The sequence below is a fragment of the Camellia sinensis genome, chromosome 14 (genome assembly GCF_055761805.1).
Source record: "Camellia sinensis isolate YWXY chromosome 14, ASM5576180v1, whole genome shotgun sequence".
NCBI classification, from domain to species: Eukaryota; Viridiplantae; Streptophyta; class Magnoliopsida; order Ericales; family Theaceae; genus Camellia; species Camellia sinensis.
Window position 1 is genome coordinate 146,013,256 of NC_138974.1, and position 7,997 is coordinate 146,021,252.

The following is a 7,997-nucleotide window of genomic DNA, read 5'->3' on the forward strand; positions in this document are numbered from 1 at the left end:
TGCTACGGCGTCGCCCAACATGCCATGCCACGGCCTCGGCCCGCATGCCATGCCACGGCCTCGGCCTGCATGCCTTGCCACGGCCTCGGCCCGCATGACATGCCACGGCCTCGGCCCGCATGCCTTGCAACGGCCTCGGCCCGCATGCCATGCCACGGCCTCGGCCCGCATGACATGCCACGGCCTCGGCCCGCATGCCATGCCCCGGCGTCGCCCAACATGCCATGCCACGGCCACGGCCCGCATGCCATGCCACGGCCTCGGCCCGCATGCCTTGCTACGGCGTTGCCCAACATGCCATGCCACGGCCTCGGCCCGCATGCCTTGCCACCGCGTTGCCCTGCATGCCACGCCACCGCGTTGCCTGGCGTGCCATGCCTTAGCCTTGGCCAACATGTCGAGGCACGGCCTCGGCCCGCATGCCTTGCCACGGCGTCGGCCAACATGCCATGCCACGGCCTCGGCCCGCATGCCATGCCACGGCCTCGGCCCGCATGCCATGCCACGGCCTCGGCCCGCATGACATGCCACGGCCTCGGCCCGCATGCCATGCCACGGCCTCGGCCCGCATGCCTTGCGACGGCGTCGCCCAACATGCCATGCCACGGCCTCGGCCCGCATGCCATGCCACGGCCTCGGCCCGCATGCCTTGCCACGGCGTTGCCCAACATGCCATGCCACGGCCTCGGCCCGCATGCCATGCCATGCCACGGCCCGCATGTCTTGCCACGGCGTTGCCAAACATGCCATGCCACGGCCTCGGCCCGCATGCCATGCCACGGCGTCGCCCAACATGCCATGCCACGGCCACGGCCCGTATGCCATGCCACGGCCTCGGCCCGCATGCCTTGCGACGGCGTTGCCCAACATGCCATGCCACGGCCTCGGCCCGCATGCCTTGCCACGGCGTCGCCCAACATGCCATGCCACGGCATCGGCCCGCATGCCATGCCACGGCCTCGGCCCGCATGCCATGCCACGGCCTCGGCCCGCATGCCTTGCCACGGCGTTGCCCAACATGCCATGCCACGGCCTTGGCCCGCATGCCATGCCATGCCACGGCCCGCATGTCTTGCCACGGCGTTGCCAAACATGCCATGCCACGGCCTCGGCCCGCATGCCATGCCACGGCGTCGCCCAACATGCCATGCCACGGCCACGGCCCGCATGCCATGCCACGGCCTCGGCCCGCATGCCTTGCTACGGCGTTGCCCAACATGCCATGCCACGGCCTCGGCCCGCATGCCTTGCCACCGCGTTGCCCTGCATGCCATGCCACCGCGTTGCCCGGCGTGCCATGCCTTAGCCTTGGCCAACATGTCGAGGCACGGCCTCGGCCCGCATGCCTTGCTACGGCGTCGCCCAACATGCCATGCCACGGCCTCGGCCCGCATGCCATGCCACGGCCTCGGCCCGCATGCCATGCCACGGCCTCGGCCCGCATGACATGCCACGGCCTCGGCCCGCATGCCATGCCCCGGCCTCGGCCCGCATGCCATGCCACGGCCTTGGCCCGCATGCCTTGCCACGGCGTTGCCCAACATGCCATGCCACGGCCTCGGCCCGCATGCCATGCCATGCCACGGCCCGCATGTCTTGCCACGGCGTTGCCAAACATGCCATGCCACGGCCTCGGCCCGCATGCCATGCCACGGCGTCGCCCAACATGCCCTGCCACGGCCACGGCCCGCACGCCATGCCACGGCCTCGGCCCGCATGCCTTGCGACGGCGTCGCCCAACATGCCATGCCACGGCCTCGGCCCGCATGCCTTGCCACGGCGTCGCCCAACATGCCATGCCACGGCCTCGGCCCGCATGCCATGCCACGGCCTCGGCCCGCATGCCATGCCACGGCCTCGGCCCGCATGCCATGCCACGGCCTCGGCCCGCATGCCATGCCACGGCCTCGGCCCGCAAGCCAAGCCACGTCCTCGGCCCGCATGACAAGCCACGGCCTCGGCCCGCATGCCACGCCACGGCCTCGGCCCGCATGCCTTGCCACGGCCTCGGCCCGCATGCCTTGCCACAGCCTCGGCCAGCATGCCTTGCCACGACGTCGCCCAACTTGCCATGCCACGGCCTCGCCCCGCATGCCATGCCACGGCCTCGCCCCGCATGCCTTGCTACGGCGTCGCCCAACATGCCATGCCACGGCCTCGGCCCGCATGCCTTGCGACGGCGTCGCCAAACATGCAATGCCACGGCCTCGGCCCGCATGCCATGCCACGGCCTCGGCCCGCATGCCTTGCTACGACGTTGCCCAACATGCCATGCCACGGCCCCGGCCCGCATGCCTTGCCACCGCGTTGCCCAGCATGCCATGCCACCGCGTTGCCCGGCGTTCCATGCCTTAGCCTTGACCAACATGTCCTGCCACGGCCTCGGCCCGCATGCCATGCCATGCCACGGCCCGCATGTCTTGCCACGGCCTCGGACCGCATGCCTTGCTACGGCGTCGCCCAACATGCCATGCCACGGCCTCGGCCCGCATGCCTTGCTACGGCGTCGCCCAACATGCCATGGCACGGTCTTGGTCAGCATGCCATGCCATGGCACCGCCTTGTGCAGCGTTGGCCAGCATGCCTTGGCCGGCATGCCATGCCAATGCCTTGGGCCAACATGGCGTGCCACGGGCTGGGCGAGCATGGCATGCCACGGGCTGGGCGAGCATGCCACGCCACGGCCTTGGCTAGCAGCAAGGCATGCCACGGCCTCGGCGAGCATGCCACGCCACGGCCTTGGCTAGCAGCAAGGCATGCCACGGCCTCGGCGAGCATGCCATGCCATGGCCAAGGCCAAGGCCAAGGCCAAGGCCAAGGCAGTGGGCAAGGCCAAGTCCCTGTGCAAGGCATGGCCAAGGCCAAGGCCAAGGCCGCGGGCAAAGGCCAAGGCCAAGGCCATGGCATGCCACCGCCTTGATCGATCTTTTTGAACATGATTCTTTTATAATCTTATCCAAACCGTGCAACACAATTAAAAATGCACTACAATCAATTTTAAATGTCATTCCCTATTTTTTTGCAATTTTCCTTGAGGTTTTCGAATTTTTAAAGTCCTTATTTGGCAAAAAAAATCAAAATAAAATAAAAAAAATGAAAAAATAATTTAATAATTTCTATAATTACTAGTGAATCATCCTTTAATTATTGGAATTTTTCCATAATTTTTTGACCATTTTTATTAATTTTTATTATTTTTAAAGTATTAAAATCGAAATAAATTAAAATAAAATATTTCCGGTAAAAAAATATTTTTTTTAATTTTTTTTATGGTGTATTAAATTATTTCCTACAACTTTCATGTTGAAAGTTTTGGCAAAAAACCATTACTTTTTAAAAAAACCCCATTATGACTCCTCGAACATGCTTGATGTTTCCTCCTGCCAGATTGAAAAGGGCTTAACAGGCTATTATAAGGGGGGGGCACCTCCCTTGCCCAGGGCAAGGCAGTGTCAGGTACGCCCCATGTTGGGCGCGGCCTGGGCTGCGGCCTTGGGTTACATGCACTGCGGCTCGACCGCGGCCTGGGCTGCGGCCTGGGGCGGCTCGGCCGCGGCCTTGGGCGGCCTGGACCGCGGCCTTGGGCGGCTCGGGCGCGGCCTGGGCGCGGCCTTGGGCGGCCTGGGCGCGGCCTTGCGCGGCCTGGGCGCGGCCTTGGGCGGCCTTGCGCGGCCTGGGCGCGGCCTTGCGCAGCCTGGACCGCGGCCTTGGGCGCGGCCTAGAGCAGCATGGCGTGGCATGCGCGCGGGCGTGGGCGGCCTGGCATGCGCGCGGCGTGGGCAGCACGGCATGGCATGCGCACGGCCTGGGCGGCCTGGCATGCAGTCGGGCTGGCATGCCCGCGGCGTGGGCAGCACGGCATGGCATGCGCACGGCCTGGGCGGCCTGGCATGCAGCCGGCCTGGGCAGCACGGCATGGCATGCGCACGGCCTGGGCGGCCTGGCATGCAGCCGGCCTGGGCAGCACGGCATGGCATGCGCACGGCCTGGGCGGCCTGGCATGCAGCCGGCCTGGGCAGCACGGCCTGGGCGGCCTGGCATGCAGCCGGCCAGGGCAGCCTGGCCTGGCATGCCGGCGGCGTGGGCAGCGTGGCCTGTGCGAATACCGCGCGCGTGGTCTTTTTGACCACGGTGCGCGTGTTGCGCGCATGGTCGCGCACGCCTTTGCACGCCTTCGCACGCAACGCACGTCTAGTGATGACAACCGCAGCCAAGGCAGCCCAGCCCCAAGGCCAAGGCCAGCAGCATGGCATGCCACGGCCAAGGCAGCCCAGCCAAAGCCAGCAGCATGCCATGCCAAGGCCAAGGCCAGCAGCATGCCATGCCACGGCCAAGGCAGCCCAGCCAAAGCCAGCAGCATGCCATTCCAAGGCCAAGGCCAGCAGCATGCCATGCCACGGCCAAGGCAGCCCAGCCAAAGCCAGCAGCATGCCATGCCAAGGCCAAGGCCAGCAGCATGCCATGCCACGGCCAAGGCAGCCCAGCCAAAGCCAGCAGCATGCCATGCCAAGGCCAAAGCCCGCAGCATGCCATGCCACGGCCAAGGCAGGCCAGCCAAAGCCAGCAGCATGCCATGCCAAGGCCAAGGCCAGCAGCATGGCATGCCACGGCCAAGGCAGGCAAGCCAAAGCCAGCAGCATGCCATGCCAAGCCAAGGCCAGCAGCATGCCATGCCAAGGCCAAGGCAGCCCAGCCAAAGCCAGCAGCATGCCATGCCAAGGCCAAGGCCAGCAGCATGCCATGCCGCGGCCAAGGCAGCCCAGCCAAAGCCAGCAGCATGCCATGCCAAGGCCAAGGCCAGCAGCATGCCATGCCCCGGCCAAGGCAGCCCAGGCAAAGCCAGCAGCATGCCATGCCAAGGCCAAGGCCAGCAGCATGCCATGCCACGGCCAAGGCAGGCCAGCCAAAGCCAGCAGCATGCCATGCCAAGCCAAGGCCAGCAGCATGCCATGCCAAGGCCAAGGCAGCCCAGCCAAAGCCAGCAGCATGCCATGCCAAGGCCAAGGCCAGCAGCATGCCATGCCACGGCCAAGGCAGCCCAGCCAAAGCCAGCAGCATGCCATGCCAAGGCCAAGGCCAGCAGCATGCCATGCCACGGCCAAGGCAGCCCAGCCAAAGCCAGCAGCATGCCATGCCAAGGCCAAGGCCAGCAGCATGCCATGCCACGGCCAAGGCAGGCCAGCCAAAGCCAGCAGCATGCCATGCCAAGCCAAGGCCAGCAGCATGCCATGCCAAGGCCAAGGCAGTCCAGCCAAAGCCAGCAGCATGCCATGCCAAGGCCAAGGCCAGCAGCATGCCATGCCACGGCCAAGGCAGGCCAGCCAAAGCCAGCAGCATGCCATGCCAAGGCCAAGGCCAGCAGCATGCCATGCCACGGCCAAGGCAGGCAAGCCAAAGCCAGCAGCATGCCATGCCAAGCCAAGGCCAGCAGCATGCCATGCCAAGGCCAAGGCAGCCCAGCCAAAGCCAGCAGCATGCCATGCCAAGGCCAAGGCCAGCAGCATGCCATGCCACGGCCAAGGCAGGCCAGCCAAAGCCAGCAGCATGCCATGCCAAGGCCAAGGCCAGCAGCATGCCATGCCACGGCCAAGGCAGCCCAGCCAAAGCCAGCAGCATGCCATGCCAAGGCCAAGGCCAGCAGCATGCCATGCCACGGCCAAGGCAGGCCAGCCAAAGCCAGCAGCATGCCATGCCAAGCCAAGGCCAGCAGCATGCCATGCCAAGGCCAAGGCAGCCCAGCCAAAGCCAGCAGCATGCCATGCCAAGGCCAAGGCCAGCAGCATGCCATGCCACGGCCAAGGCAGCCCAGCCAAAGCCAGCAGAATGCCATGCCAAGGCCAAGGCCAGCAGCATGCCATGCCACGGCCAAGGCAGGCCAACCAAAGCCAGCAGCATGCCATGCCAAGGCCAAGGCCAGCAGCATGCCATGCCACGGCCAAGGCAGGCCAGCCAAAGCCAGCAGCATGCCATGCCAAGCCAAGGCCAGCAGCATGCCATGCCAAGGCCAAGGCAGCCCAGCCAAAGCCAGCAGCATGCCATGCCAAGGCCAAGGCCAGCAGCATGCCATGCCAGGGCCAAGGCAGCCCAGCCAAAGCCAGCAGCATGCCATGCCAAGGCCAAGGCCAGCAGCATGGCATGCCACGGCCAAGGCAGCCCAGCCAAAGCCAGCAGCATGCCATGCCAAGGCCAAGGCCAGCAGCATGCCATGCCACGGCCAAGGCAGGCCAGCCAAAGCCAGCAGCATGCCATTCCAAGGCCAAGGCCAGCAGCATGCCATGCCACGGCCAAGGCAGCCCAGCCAAAGCCAGCAGCATGCCATGCCAAGGCCAAGGCCAGCAGCATGCCATGCCACGGCCAAGGCAGCCCAGCCAAAGCCAGCAGCATGCCATGCCAAGGCCAAGGCCAGCAGCATGCCATGCCACGGCCAAGGCAGCCCAGCCAAAGCCAGCAGCATGCCATGCCAAGGCCAAGGCCAGCAGCATGGCATGCCACGGCCAAGGCAGGCAAGCCAAAGCCAGCAGCATGCCATGCCAAGCCAAGGCCAGCAGCATGCCATGCCAAGGCCAAGGCAGCCCAGCCAAAGCCAGCAGCATGCCATGCCAAGGCCAAGGCCAGCAGCATGCCATGCCGCGGCCAAGGCAGCCCAGCCAAAGCCAGCAGCATGCCATGCCAAGGCCAAGGCCAGCAGCATGCCATGCCCCGGCCAAGGCAGCCCAGCCAAAGCCAGCAGCATGCCATGCCAAGGCCAAGGCCAGCAGCATGCCATGCCACGGCCAAGGCAGGCCAGCCAAAGCCAGCAGCATGCCATGCCAAGGCCAAGGCCAGCAGCATGCCATGCCACGGCCAAGGCAGCCCAGCCAAAGCCAGCAGAATGCCATGCCACGGCCAAGGCAGTCCAGCCAAAGCCAGCAGCATGCCATGCCAAGGCCAAGGCCAGCACCATGCCATGCCAAGGCCAAGGCAGTCCAGCCAAAGCCAGCAGCATGCCATGCCAAGGCCAAGGCCAGCAGCATGCCATGCCACGGCCAAGGCAGGCCAACCAAAGCCAGCAGCATGCCATGCCAAGGCCAAGGTCAAGGCCAGCAGCATGCCATGCCACGGCCAAGGCAGGCCAGCCAAAGCCAGCAGCATGCCATGCCAAGCCAAGGCCAGCAGCATGCCATGCCAAGGCCAAGGCAGCCCAGCCAAAGCCAGCAGCATGCCATGCCAAGGCCAAGGCCAGCAGCATGCCATGCCACGGCCAAGGCAGGCCAGCCAAAGCCAGCAGCATGCCATGCCAAGCCAAGGCCAGCAGCATGCCATGCCAAGGCCAAGGCAGCCCAGCCAAAGCCAGCAGCATGCCATGCCAAGGCCAAGGCCAGCAGCATGCCATGCCACGGCCAAGGCAGCCCAGCCAAAGCCAGCAGCATGCCATGCCAAGGCCAAGGCCAGCAGCATGGCATGCCACGGCCAAGGCAGCCCAGCCAATGCCAGCAGCATGCCATGCCAAGGCCAAGGCCAGCAGCATGCCATGCCACGGCCAAGGCAGGCCAGCCAAAGCCAGCAGCATGCCATGCCAAGGCCAAGGCCAGCAGCATGCCATGCCACGGCCAAGGCAGGCCAGCCAAAGCCAGCAGCATGCCATGCCAAGCCAAGGCCAGCAGCATGCCATGCCAAGGCCAAGGCAGCCCAGCCAAAGCCAGCAGCATGCCATGCCAAGGCCAAGGCCAGCAGCATGCCATGCCACGGCCAAGGCAGCCCAGCCAAAGCCAGCAGCATGCCATGCCAAGGCCAAGGCCAGCAGCATGCCATGCCACGGCCAAGGCAGGCCAGCCAAAGCCAGCAGCATGCCATGCCAAGCCAAGGCCAGCAGCATGCCATGCCAAGGCCAAGGCAGCCCAGCCAAAGCCAGCAGCATGCCATGCCAAGGCCAAGGCCAGCAGCATGCCATGCCACGGCCAAGGCAGGCCAGCCAAAGCCAGCAGCATGCCATGCCAAGGCCAAGGCCAGCAGCATGC